This window comes from Amblyomma maculatum, chromosome 4, assembly GCF_055883805.1.
Source record: "Amblyomma maculatum isolate TAMU_Amacu chromosome 4, ASM5588380v1, whole genome shotgun sequence".
Taxonomy (NCBI): domain Eukaryota; kingdom Metazoa; phylum Arthropoda; class Arachnida; order Ixodida; family Ixodidae; genus Amblyomma; species Amblyomma maculatum.
The window spans coordinates 178,486,012-178,499,908 of record NC_139347.1 but is presented as its reverse complement, the minus strand read 5'-3'; the positions used below and the strand labels follow the sequence as shown (position 1 = coordinate 178,499,908).

Below are 13,897 nucleotides of genomic sequence, written 5' to 3'. Positions count from 1 at the left end.
CGTTGTTTTTTCTTCTACTTTGTGTTTAATTATCTTTCCCCTAAGCAGATTGCATTACTCATTTCTGTGATTATCCAAGTAAAATTAAGAAAAAAGACATGAAACATAATCCCCAATGCTTTCCTTGGCCTCGCCGACTGTTGGCTTCTTTCCTTCATGTATTATAACCAGCACCCTCATTTCCCCTTCATTTATCTGCTTGTAGCTTACGGGGGTCTCGGTTCCGGCAGTCTTGAAGCCATAGGTAGCATAAGAGGGTTCTAGCACAGCTTTCGCCCTCGCTCTTGATCACGTTCTACTTTACGCTGGCGGTAACACAGGACGTTCCACGTCCACCGCTATAGTTGAGGGTGGCGCTGGTGAACACTCTCAAGGTTCGTATACAGACAACATAAATACCCAAACAAGTAGCAGGGGGGACAGCGGCCGATATAGCTCAGTTGGAAGAGCACCGGAGGTGATATTCAGAGGTCGTAGGTTCGGTCCGCACCATCGGTACGTTTTTTTTTCTTCTACTTTGTGTTTAATTATCTTTCCCCTAAGCAGATTGCATTACTGATTTCTGTGATTATCCAAGTAAAAATTTAAAAAGAAGACATAAAACATAATCCCCAATGCTTTCCTTGGCCTCGCCGACTGTTGGCTTCTTTCCTTCATGTATTATAACGAGCACCGTCATTTCCCCTTCATTTATCTGCTTGTAGCTTACGGGGGTCTCGCTTCCGGCAGTCTTGAAGCCATAGGTAGCGTAAGAGGGTTCTAGCACTGCTTTCGCTCTCACTCGCGATCACGTTCTACGTGACGCTGGCGGTAACACAGGACGTTCCACGTCCCCCGCTATAGTTGAGGGTGGCGCTGGTGAACACTCTCAAGGTTCGTATACAGACAACATTAATACCCAAGAAAGTAGCAGGGGGGACAGCGGCCGATGTAGCTCAGTTGGAAGAGCACCGGACGCGTTATTCGGAGGTCGTGGGTTCGGTTCCCAACATTGGCACGTTGTTTTTCTTTCTACTTTGTGTTTATATATCTTTCCCCTAAACACATACATTACTAATTTACGTGATTATGAAGTAAAAATTAAAAAAAAGACAAAGTACAATCTCCAATGCTTTCCTTGGCCTCGCCGACAGTCGGCTTCTTTCATTCATGTATTATAACGAGTATCCTCATTTCCCCTTCATTTATCTGCTTGTAGCTTACGGGAATCTCGGTTCTGGCAGTGTTGAAGCCACAGGTAGCATAATAGGGTTCTAGCACAGCTTTCGCCCTACCTCGTAATCACGTTCTACGTGACGCTGGCGGTAACACAGGACGTTCCACGTCCCCCGCTATAGTTGAGGGTGGCGCTGGTGAACACTCTCAAGGTTCGTATACAGACAACATTAATACCCAAGAAAGTAGCAGGGGGGACAGCGGCCGATGTAGCTCAGTTGGAAGAGCACCGGACGCGTTATTCGGAGGTCGTGGGTTCGGTTCCCAACATTGGCACGTTGTTTTTCTTTCTACTTTGTGTTTATATATCTTTCCCCTAAACACATACATTACTAATTTACGTGATTATGAAGTAAAAATTAAAAAAAAGACAAAGTACAATCTCCAATGCTTTCCTTGGCCTCGCCGACAGTCGGCTTCTTTCATTCATGTATTATAACGAGTATCCTCATTTCCCCTTCATTTATCTGCTTGTAGCTTACGGGAATCTCGGTTCTGGCAGTGTTGAAGCCACAGGTAGCATAATAGGGTTCTAGCACAGCTTTCGCCCTACCTCGTAATCACGTTCTACGTGACGCTGGCGGTAACACAGGACGTTCCACGTCCACCGCTATAGTTGAGGGCGGCGCTGGTGAACACTCTCAAGGTTGGTATATAGACAACATTGATACTCAAGAAAGTAGCAGTGGGGACAGCGGCCGATGTAGCTCAGTTGGAAGAGCACCGGACGCGTTATTCGGAGGTTGTGGGTTCGGTTCCCACCATCGGCACGTTGTTTTTCTTTCTACTTTGTGTTTATTTATCTTTCCCCTAAACACATTACATTACTAATTTACGTCATTAGGAAGTAAAAATAAAAAGAAGACAAAGTACAATCCCCAATGCTTTCCTTGGCCTCGCCGACTGTCGGCTTCTTTCCTTCATGTATTATAACGAGTACCCTCATTTCCCCTTCATTTATCTGCTTATATATTTGTAACTTAACGTTACAATATATATATATATATATATATGAAGGAAAGAAGCCAACAGTCGGCGAGGCGAAGGAAAGCATTGGGGATTATGTTTTATGTCTTTTTTAATTTTTATTGGATAATCACAGAAATGAGTAATGAAATCTGCTTAGGGGAAAGATAATTAAACGCAAAGTAGAAGAAAAAACAACGTGCCGATGGTGGGGACCGAACCCACGACCTCCAAATATCGCGTCCGGTGCTCTTGAGGGCGGCGCTGGTGAACACTCTCAAGGTTCGTATAGACAACATAAATACCCAAACAAGTAGCAGGGGGGACAGCGGCCGATGTGGCTCAGTTGGAAGAGCACCGGAGGCGATATTCGGAGGTCGTGGGTTCGGTCCCCACCATCGGCACGTTGTTTTTTCTTCTACTTTGTGTTTAATTATCTTTCCCCTAAGCAGATTGCATTACTCATTTCTGTGATTATCCAAGTAAAATTAAAAAAAAGACATAAAACATAATCCCCAATGCTTTCCTTGGCCTCGCCGACTGTTGGCTTCTTTCCTTCATGTATTATAACGAGCACCCTCATTTCCCCTTCATTTATCTGCTTGTAGCTTACGGGGTCTCGGTTCCGGCAGTCTTGAAGCCATAGGTAGCGTAAGAGGGTTCTAGCACAGCTTTCGCTCTCACTCGTGATCACGTTCTACGGACGCTGGCGGTAACACAGGACGTTCCACGTCCACCGCTATAGTTGAGGGCGGCGCTGGTGAACACTCTCAAGGTTCGTATACAGACAACATTAATACCCAAGATAGTAGCAGGGGAGACAGCGGCCGATGTAGCTCAGTTGGAAGAGCACCGGACGCGTTATTCGGAGGTCGTGGGTTCGTTTCCTGCCATCGGCACGTTGTTTTTCTTTCTACTTAGTGTTTTTTGTCTTTCCCCTAAACACATTACATTACTAATTTACGTCATTAGGAAGTAAAAATAAAAAAAAAGACAAAGTACAATCCCCAATGCTTTCCATGGCCTCGCCGACTGTCGGCTTCTTTCCTTCATGTATTATAACGAGTACCCTCATTTACCCATCATTTATCTGCTTATATATATATTTGTAACTTAACGTTACAATATATATATATATATATATGAAGGAAAGAAGCCTACAGTCGGTGAGGCATCTTTCCTTCATGTATTATAATGAGCACCCTCATCTCCCCTTCATCTATCTATCTATCTATCTATCTATCTATCTATCTATCTATCTATCTATCTATCTATCTATCTATCTATCTATCTATCTATCTATCTATCTATCTATCTATCTATCTATCTATCTATCTATCTATCTATCTATCTATCTATCTATCTATCTATCTATCTATCTATCTATCTATCTATCTATCTATCTATCTATCTATCTATCTATCTATCTATCTATCTATCTATATATATATATATATATATATATATAAAAGTGAAAAATTGCTTCATACTGTTTCCAAGTTTATTTGTAGTCGACGTTTCGGCAGGAGCCCTGCCTTTCTCAGGCAGGGCTCCTGCCGAAACGTCGACTACAAATAAACTTGGAAACAGTATGAAGCAATTTTTCACTTTTATGTAACCTCTAGCAACCAAGTACGTCTATTTACTTACCTATATATATATATATATATATATATATATATATATATATATATATATATATATATATATATACATATATATATATCAAGGAAAGAAGCCAACAGTCGGCGAGGCCAAGGAAAGCATTGGGGATTATGTTTTATGTCTTTTTTTTTAATTTTTACTTGTATAATCACAGAAATGAGTAATGCAATCTGCTTAGGGGAAAGATAATTAAACACAAAGTAGAAGCAAAAACAACGTGCCGATGGTGGGGACCGAACCCACGACCTCCGAATATCGCGTCCGGTGCTCTTGAGGGCGGCGCTGGTGAACACTCTTAAGGTTCGTATACAGACAACATAAATACCCAAACAAGTAGCATGGGGGACAGCGGCAGATGTAGCTCAGTTCGACCCGCTAGAATATACTTTCGAGAAAGTGTGAATTGGTTTATTGCCATACAGAAAGTGGCTGCTGAACCTCCCGAATGGCTCTCAAAGGTAGAGCCTTTGCTGTCGTTGCGGGAGTTTTAATGTACTGAGACGAAGCCAGCCTGACATTGGCTGATGATGACCTTCCAATATGTACTTTGTTTTGTGTTATTCGTGTTGTGTTCTTGAGAAATGGTATGAACCAAAGCCAGGAAATAAAGAAAAAAAAAACAGATGTAGCTCAGTTGGAAGAGCACCGGACGCGATATTCGGAGGTCGTGGGTTCGGTCCCCACCATCAGCACGTTTTTTTTTTCTTCTACTTTGTGTTTAATTATCTTTCCCCTAAGCAGATTGCATTACTCATTTCTGTGATTATCCAAGTAAAAATTAAAAAAAAGACATAAAACATAATCCCCAATGCTTTTCTTGGCCTCGCCGACTGTTGGCTTCTTTCCTTCATGTATTATAACGAGCACCCTCATTTCCCCATCATTTATCTGCTTGTAGCATACGGGGGTCTCGGTTCCGGCAGTCTTGAAGCCATAGGTAGCGTAAGATGGTTCTAGTACAGCTTTCGCTCTCACTCGTGATCACGTTCTACGTGACGCTGGCGGTAACACAGGACGTTCCACGTCCGCCGCTATAGTTGAGGGCGGCGCTGGTGAACACTCTCAAGGTTCGTATACAGACAACATAAATACCCAAACAAGTAGCAGGAGGGACAGCGGCCGATGTAGCTCAGTTCGAAGAGCACCGGACGCGATATTCGGAGGTCGTGGGTTCGGTCCCCACCATCGGCACGTTGTTTTTCTTCTACTTTGTGTTTAATTATCTTTCCCCTAAGCAGATTGCATTACTCATTTCTGTGATTATCCAAGTAAAAATTTAAAAAAAAGACATAAAACATAATCAACAATGCTTTCCTTGGCCTCACCGACTGTTGGCTTCTTTCCTCCATGTATTATAACGAGCACCCTCATTTCCCCTTCATTTATCTGCTTGTAGATTACGGGGGTCTCGGTTCCGGCAGTCTTGAAGCCATATGTTGCGTAAGAGGGTTCTAGCACAGCTTTCGCCCTCGCTCTTGATCACGTTCTACGTGACGCTGGCGGTAACACAGGACGTTCCACGTCCGCCGCTATAGTTGAGGGCGGCGCTGGTGAACACTCTCAAGGTTCGTATACAGACAACATAAATACCCAAACAAGTAGCAGGGGGGACAGCGGCCGATGTAACTCAGTTGGAAGTGCACCGGACGCGATATTCGGAGGTCGTGGGTTCGGTCCCCACCATCGGCAGGTTGTTTTTCCTTCTACTTTGTGTTTAATTATCTTTCCCCTAAGCAGATTGCATTACTCATTTCTGTGATTATCCAAGTAAAAATTAAAAAGAAAAGACATAAAACATAATCCCCAATGCTTTCCTTGGCCTCGCCGACTGTTGGCTTCTTTCCTTCATGTATTATAACGAGCACCCTCATTTCCCCTTCATTTATCTGCTTGTAGCTTACGGGGGTATCGGTTCCGGCATTCTTGAAGCCGTAGGTAGCGTAAGAGGGTTCTAGCACAGCTTTCGCCCTCGCTCTTGATCACGTTCTGCGTGACGCTGGCGGTAACACAGGACGTTCCACGTCCGCCGCTATAGTTGAGGGCGGCGCTGGTGAATACTCTCAAGGTTCGTATACAGACAACATAAATACCCAAACAAGTAGTAGGGGGGACAGCGGCCGATGTAACTCAGTTGGAAGAGCACCGGACGCGATATTCGGAGGTCGTGGGTTTGGTCCCCACCATCGGCACGTTGTTTTTCCTTCAACTTTGTGTTCAATTATGTTTCCCCTAAGCAGATTGCATTACTCATTTCTGTGATTATCCAAGTAAAAATTAAAAAAAGACATAAAACATAAACCCCAATGCTTTTCTTGGCCTCGCCGACTGTTGGCTTCTTTCCTTCATGTATTATAACGAGCGCTCTCATTTCCCCTTCATTTATCTGCTAGTAGCTCACGGGGGTCTCGGTTCCGGCAGTCTTGAAGCCATAGGTAGCGTAAGAGGGTTCTAGCACAGCTTTCGCCCTCGCTCTTGATCACGTTCTACGTGACGCTGGCGGTAAAACAGGACGTTAAACGTTCGCCGCTATAGTGGAGGGCGGCGCAGGTGAACACTCTCAAAGTTCGTATACAGACAACATAAATACCCAAACAAGTAGCAGGGGGGACAGCGTTCGATGTAGCTCAGTTGAAAGAGCACCGGACGCGATATTCGGAGGTCGTGGGTTCGGTCCCCACCATCGGCACGTGTTTTTTTCTTCTACTTTGTGTTTAATTATCTTTCCCCTAAGCAGATTGCATTACTCATTTCTGTGATTATCCAAGTAAAAATTAAAAAAAAGACATAAAACATAAACCCCAATGCTTTCCTTGGCCTCGCCGACTGTTGGCTTCTTTCCTTCATGTATTATAACGAGCGCTCTCATTTCCCCTTCATTTATCTGCTAGTAGCTCACGGGGGTCTCGGTTCCGGCAGTCTTGAAGCCATAGGTAGCGTAAGAGGGTTCTAGCACAGCTTTCGCCCTCGCTCTTGATCACGTTCTACGTGACGCTGGCGGTAACACAGGACGTTAAACGTTCGCCGCTATAGTGGAGGGCGGCGCAGGTGAACACTCTCAAAGTTCGTATACAGACAACATAAATACCCAAAAAGGAAACAGGGGGGACAGCGTTCGATGTAGCTCAGTTGAAAGAGCACCGGACGCGATATTCGGAGGTCGTGGGTTCGGTCCCCACCATCGGCACGTGTTTTTTTCTTCTACTTTGTGTTTAATTATCTTTCCCCTAAGCAGATTGCATTACTCATTTCTGTGATTATCCAAGTAAAAATTAAAAAAAAGACATAAAACATAAACCCCAATGCTTTCCTTGGCCTCGCCGACTGTTGGCTTCTTTCCTTCATGTATTATAACGAGCGCCCTCATTTCCCCTTCATTTATCTGCTAGTAGCTCACGGGGGTCTCGGTTCCGGCAGTCTTGAAGCCATAGGTAGCGTAAGAGGGTTCTAGCACAGCTTTCGCCCTCGCTCTTGATCACGTTCTACGTGACGCTGGCGGTAACACAGGACGTTAAACGTTCGCCGCTATAGTGGAGGGCGGCGCTGGTGAACACTCTCAAGGTTCGTATACAGACAACATAAATACCCAAACAAGTAGCAGGAGGGACAGCGGCCGATGTAGCTCAGTTGGAAGAGCACCGGACGCGATATTCGGAGGACGAGGGTTCGGTCCCCACCATCGGCACGTTGTTTTTTCTTCTACTTTGTGTTTAATTAGCTTTCCCCTAAGCAGATTGCATTACTCATTTCTGTGATTATCCAAGTAAAATTAAAAAAAAGACATAAAACATAATCCCCAATGCTTTCCTTGGCCTCGCCGACTGTTGGCTTCTTTCCTTCATGTATTATAGCGAGCACCCTCATTTCCCCTTCATTTATCTGCTTGTAGCTTACGGGGGTCTCGGTTCCGGCAGTCTTTGGTTTGGTTTGTGGGGTTTAACGTCCCAAAGCGACTCAGGCTATGAGAGACGCCGTTGTGGAGGACACCGGAAATTTCGACCACCTGGGGTTCTTTAACGTGCACTGACATCGCACAGCACACGGGCGCCCTGCTTTTTCGCCTCCACCGAAAAGCGGCCGCCGAGGCCGGGATTCGATCCCGCATCCTTGGGAACAGTAGTCGAGCGCCGTAACCACTGCGCCACCCCGGCGGGGCTGGTTCCGGCAGTCTTGAAGCCATAGGTAGCGTAAGAGGGTTCTAGCACAGCTTTCGCTCTCACTCGTGATCACGTTCTGCGGACGCTGGCGGTAACACAGGACGTTGCACGTTCGCCGCTATAGTTGAGGGCGGCGCTGGTGAACACTCTCAAGGTTCGTATACAGACAACATTAATACCCAAGAAAGTAGCAGGGGGGAAAGCGGCCGATGTAGCTCAGTTTGAAGAGCACCGGACGCGTTATTCGGAGGTCGTGGGTTCGTTTCCTGCGATCGGCACGTTGTTTTTCTTTCTACTTAGTGTTTTTTTGTCTTTCCCCTAAACACATTACATTACTAATTTACGTCATTAGGAAGTAAAAATAAAAAAAAAGACAAAGTACAATCCCCAATGCTTTCCTTGGCCTCGCCGACTGTCGGCTTCTTTCCTTCATGTACTATAACGAGTACCCTCATTTCCCCTTCATTTATCTGCTTATATATACATTTGTAACTTAACGTTACAATATATATATATATATATATATATATATGAAGGAAAGAAGCCAACAGTCGGCGAGGCCAAGGAAAGCATTGGGGATTATGTTTTATGTCTTTTTTTTAATTTTTATTGGATAATCACAGAAATGAGTAATGCAATCTGCTTAGGGGAAAGATAATTAAACGCAAAGTAGAAGAAAAAACAACGTGCCGATGGTGGGGACCGAACCCACAACCTACAAATATCGCGCCCGGTGCTCTTGAGGGCGGCGCTGGTGAACACTCTCAAGGCTCGTATACAGACAACATAAATACCCAAACAAGTAGCAGGGGGGACAGCGGCCGATGTGGCTCAGTTGGAAGAGCACCGGACGCGATATTCGGAGGTCGTGGGTTCGGTCCCCACCATCGGCACGTTGTTTTTCCTTCTACTTTGTGTTTAATTATCTTTCCCCTAAGCAGATTGCATTACTCATTTCTGTGATTATCCAAGTAAAATTAAAAAAAAGACATAAAACATAATCCCCAATGCTTTCCTTGGCCTCGCCGACTGTTGGCTTCTTTCCTTCATGTATTATAACGAGCACCCTCATTTCCCCTTCATTTATCTGCTTGTAGCTTACGGGGGTCTCGGTTCCGGTAGTCTTGAAGCCATAGGTAGCGTAAGAGGGTTCTAGCACAGCTTTCGCTCTCGCTCTTGATCACGTTCTACGTGACGCTGGCGGTAATACAGGACGTTCCACGTTCGCCGCTATAGTTGAGGGCGGCGCTGGTGAACACTCTCAAGGTTCGTATACAGACAACATAAATACCCAAACAAGTAGCAGGAGGGACAGCGGCCGATGTAGCTCAGTTGGAAGAGCACCGGACGCGATATTCGGAGGTCGTGGGTTCGGTCCCCACCATCGGCACGTTGTTTTTTCTTCTACTTTGTGTTTATCTTTCCCCTAAGCAGATTGCATTACTCATTTCTGTGATTATGCAAGTAAAATTAAAAAAGACATAAAACATAATACCCAATGCTTTCCTTGGCCTCGCCGACTGTTGGCTTCTTTCCTTCATGTATTATAACGAGCACCCTCATTTCCCCTACATTTATCTTCTTGTAGCTTACGTGGGTCTCGGTTCCGGCTGTCTTGAAGCCATAGGTAGCGTAAGAGGGTTCTAGCACAGCTTTCGCTCTCACTCGTGATGACGTTCTACGGACGCTGGCGGTAACACAGGACGTTCCACGTCCACCGCTATAGTTGAGGCGGCGCTGGCGAACACTCTCAAGGTTCGTATACAGACAACATTAATACCCAAGAAAGTAGCAGGGGGGAAAGCAGCCGATGTAGCTCAGTTGGAAGAGCACCGGACGCGTTTTCGGAGGTCGTGGGTTCGCTTCCTGCGATCGGCACGTTGTTTTTCTTTCTACTTAGTGTTTTTTTGTCTTTCCCCTAAACACATTACATTACTAATTTACGTCATTAGAAAGTAAAAATAAAAAGAAGACAAAGTACAATCCCCAATGCTTTCCTTGGCCTCGCCGACTGTCGGCTTCTTTCCTTCATGTGTTATAACGAGTACCCTCATTTCCCCTTCATTTATCTGCTTATATATATATTTGTAACTTAACATTACAATATATATATATATATATATATATATATATATATATATATATATATATGTATATATATATATATATATATATATATATATATATATGAAGGAAAGAAGCCAACAGTCGGCGAGGCCAAGGAAAGCATGGGGGATTATGTTTTATGTCTTTATTTTTAATTTTTATTGGATAATCACAGAAATGAGTAATGCAATCTGCTTAGGGGAAAGATAATTAAACGCAAAGTAGAAGAAAAAACAACGTGCCGATGGTGGGGACCGAACCCACGACCTACAAATATCGCGTCCGGTGCTCTTGAGGGCGGCGCTGGTGAATACTCGCAAGGTTCGTATACAGACAACATAAATACCCAAACAAGTAGCAGGGGGGACAGCGGCCGATGTGGCTCAGTTGGAAGAGCACCGGACGCGATATTCGGAGGTCGTGGGTTCGGTCCCCACCATCGGCACGTTGTTTTTCCTTCTACTTTGTGTTTATTTATCTTTCCCCTAAGCAGATTGCATTACTCATTTCTGTGATTATCCAAGTAAAAATTAAAAAAAGACATAAAACATAAACCCCAATGCTTTCCTTGGCCTCGCCGACTGTTGGCTTCTTTCCTTCATGTATTATAACGAGCGCCCTCATTTCCCCTTCATTTATCTTCTAGTAGCTCACGGGGGTCTCGGTTCCGGCAGTCATGAAGCCATAGGTAGCGTAAGAGGGTTCTAGCACAGCTTTCGCCCTCGCTCTTGATCACGTTCTACGTGACGCTGGCGGTAACACAGGACGTTAAACGTTCGCCCCTATAGTGGAGGGCGGCGCTGGTGAACACTCTCAAAGTTCGTATACAGACAACATAAATACCCAAACAAGTAGCAGGGGAGACAGCGGCCGATGTAGCTCAGTTTGAAGAGCACCGGACGCGTTATTCGGAGGTCGTGGGTTCGTTTCCTGCGATCGGCACGTTGTTTTTCTTTCTACTTAGTGTTTTTTTGTCTTTCCCCTAAACACATTACATTACTAATTTACGTCATTAGGAAGTAAAAATAAAAAAAAGACAAAGTACAATCCCCAATGCTTTCCTTGGCCTCGCCGACTGTCGGCTTCTTTCCTTCATGTATTATAACGAGTACCCTCATTTCCCCTTCATTTATCTGCTTATATATATATTTGTAACTTAAAGTTACAATAAATATATATATATATATATATATATATATATATATATATATATATGTATATATATATATATGAAGGAAAGAAGCCAACAGTCGGCGAGGCCAAGGAAAGCATTGGGGATTATGTTTTATGTCTTTTTTTTAATTTTTTTTGGATAATCACAGAAATGAGTAATGCAATCTGCTTAGGGGAAAGATAATTAAGCGCAAAGTAGAAGAAAAAACAACGTGCCGATGGTGGGGACCGAACCCACGACCTACAAATATCGCGTCCGGTGCTCTTGAGGGCGGCGCTGGTGAACACTCTCAAGGTTCGTATACAGACAACATAAATACCCAAACAAGTAGCAGCGGGGACAGCGGCCGATGTGGCTCAGTTGGAAGAGCACCGGACGCGATATTCGGAGGTCGTGGGTTCGGTCCCAACCATCGGCACGTTGTTTTTCCTTCTACTTTGTGTTTATTTATCTTTCCCCTAAGCAGATTGCATTACTCATTTCTGTGATTATCCAAGTAAAATTAAAAAAAAAGACATAAAACATAATCCCCAATGCTTTCCTTGGCCTCGCCGACTGTTGGCTTCTTTCCTTCATGTATTATAACGAGCACCCTCATTTCCCCTTCATTTATCTGCTTGTAGCTTACGTGGGTCTCGGTTCCTGCAGTCTTGAAGCCATAGGTAGCGTAAGAGGGTTCTAGCACAGCTTTCGCTCTCACTCGTGATGACGTTCTACGGACGCTGGCGGTAACACAGGACGTTCCACGTCCACCGCTATAGTTGAGGGCGGCGCTGGTGAACACTCTCACGGTTCGTATACAGACAACATTAATACCCAAGAAAGTAGCAGGGGGGAAAGCGGCCGATGTAGCTCAGTTGGAAGACCACCGGACGCGTTTTCGGAGGTCGTGGGTTCGCTTCCTGCGATCGGCACGTTGTTTTTCTTTCTACTTAGTGTTTTTTTGTCTTTCCCCTAAACACATTACATTACTAATTTACGTCATTAGGAAGTAAAAATGAAAAGAAGACAAAGTACAATCCCCAATGCTTTCCTTGGCCTCGCCGACTGTCGGCTTCTTTCCTTCATGTATTATAACGAGTACCCTCATTTCCCCTTCATTTATCTACTTATATATATATTTGTAACTTAACGTTACAATATATATATATATATATATATGAAGGACAGAAGCCAACAGTCGGCGAGGCCAAGGAAAGCATTGGGGATTATGTTTTATGTCTTTTTTTTAATTTTTATTGGATAATCACAGAAATGAGTAATGCAATCTGCTTAGGGGAAAGATAATTAAACGCAAAGTAGAAGAAAAAACAACGTGCCGATGGTGGGGACCGAACCCACGACCTCCAAATATCGCGTCCGGTGCTCTTGAGGGCGGCGCTGGTGAACACTCTCAAGGTTCGTATACAGACAACATAAATACCCAAACAAGTAGCAGGGGGGACAGCGGCCGATGTGGCTCAGTTGGAAGAGCACCGGAGGTGATATTCGGAGGTCGTGGGTTCGGTCCCCACCATCGGCACGTTGTTTTTTCTTCTACTTTGTGTTTAATTATCTTTCCCCTAAGCAGATTGCATTACTCATTTCTGTGATTATCCAAGTAAAATTAAGAAAAAAAGACATGAAACATAATCCCCAATGCTTTCCTTGGCCTCGCCGACTGTTGGCTTCTTTCCTTCATGTATTATAACCAGCACCCTCATTTCCCCTTCATTTATCTGCTTGTAGCTTACGGGGGTCTCGGTTCCGGCAGTCTTGAAGCCATAGGTAGCATAAGAGGGTTCTAGCACAGCTTTCGCCCTCGCTCTTGATCACGTTCTACGTTACGCTGGCGGTAACACAGGACGTTCCACGTCCACCGCTATAGTTGAGGGTGGCGCTGGTGAACACTCTCAAGGTTCGTATACAGACAACATAAATACCCAAACAAGTAGCAGGGGGGACAGCGGCCGATATAGCTCAGTTGGAAGAGCACCGGAGGTGATATTCAGAGGTCGTAGGTTCGGTCCGCACCATCGGTACGTTTTTTTTTTCTACTTTGTGTTTAATTATCTTTCCCCTAAGCAGATTGCATTACTGATTTCTGTGATTATCCAAGTAAAAATTTAAAAAGAAGACATAAAACATAATCCCCAATGCTTTCCTTGGCCTCGCCGACTGTTGGCTTCTTTCCTTCATGTATTATAACGAGCACCGTCATTTCCCCTTCATTTATCTGCTTGTAGCTTACGGGGGTCTCGCTTCCGGCAGTCTTGAAGCCATAGGTAGCGTAAGAGGGTTCTAGCACTGCTTTCGCTCTCACTCGCGATCACGTTCTACGTGACGCTGGCGGTAACACAGGACGTTCCACGTCCCCCGCTATAGTTGAGGGTGGCGCTGGTGAACACTCTCAAGGTTCGTATACAGACAACATTAATACCCAAGAAAGTAGCAGGGGGGACAGCGGCCGATGTAGCTCAGTTGGAAGAGCACCGGACGCGTTATTCGGAGGTTGTGGGTTCGGTTCCCACCATCGGCACGTTGTTTTTCTTTCTACTTTGTGTTTATTTATCTTTCCCCTAAACACATTACATTACTAATTTACGTCATTAGGAAGTAAAAATAAAAAGAAGACAAA

At 44.6% G+C, this 13,897-nt stretch overlaps 1 non-coding gene across 1 annotated transcript; it reads left to right on the top strand.

Moving 5' to 3' along the window:
* The first annotated feature begins 12,729 nt into the window (after nucleotides 1–12,729).
* On the top strand, nucleotides 12,730–12,802 carry TRNAS-UGA (transfer RNA serine (anticodon UGA)). The gene has a single exon. It is a non-coding gene; the product is annotated as a tRNA-Ser (tRNA).
* Nucleotides 12,803–13,897: the final 1,095 nt, after the last annotated feature.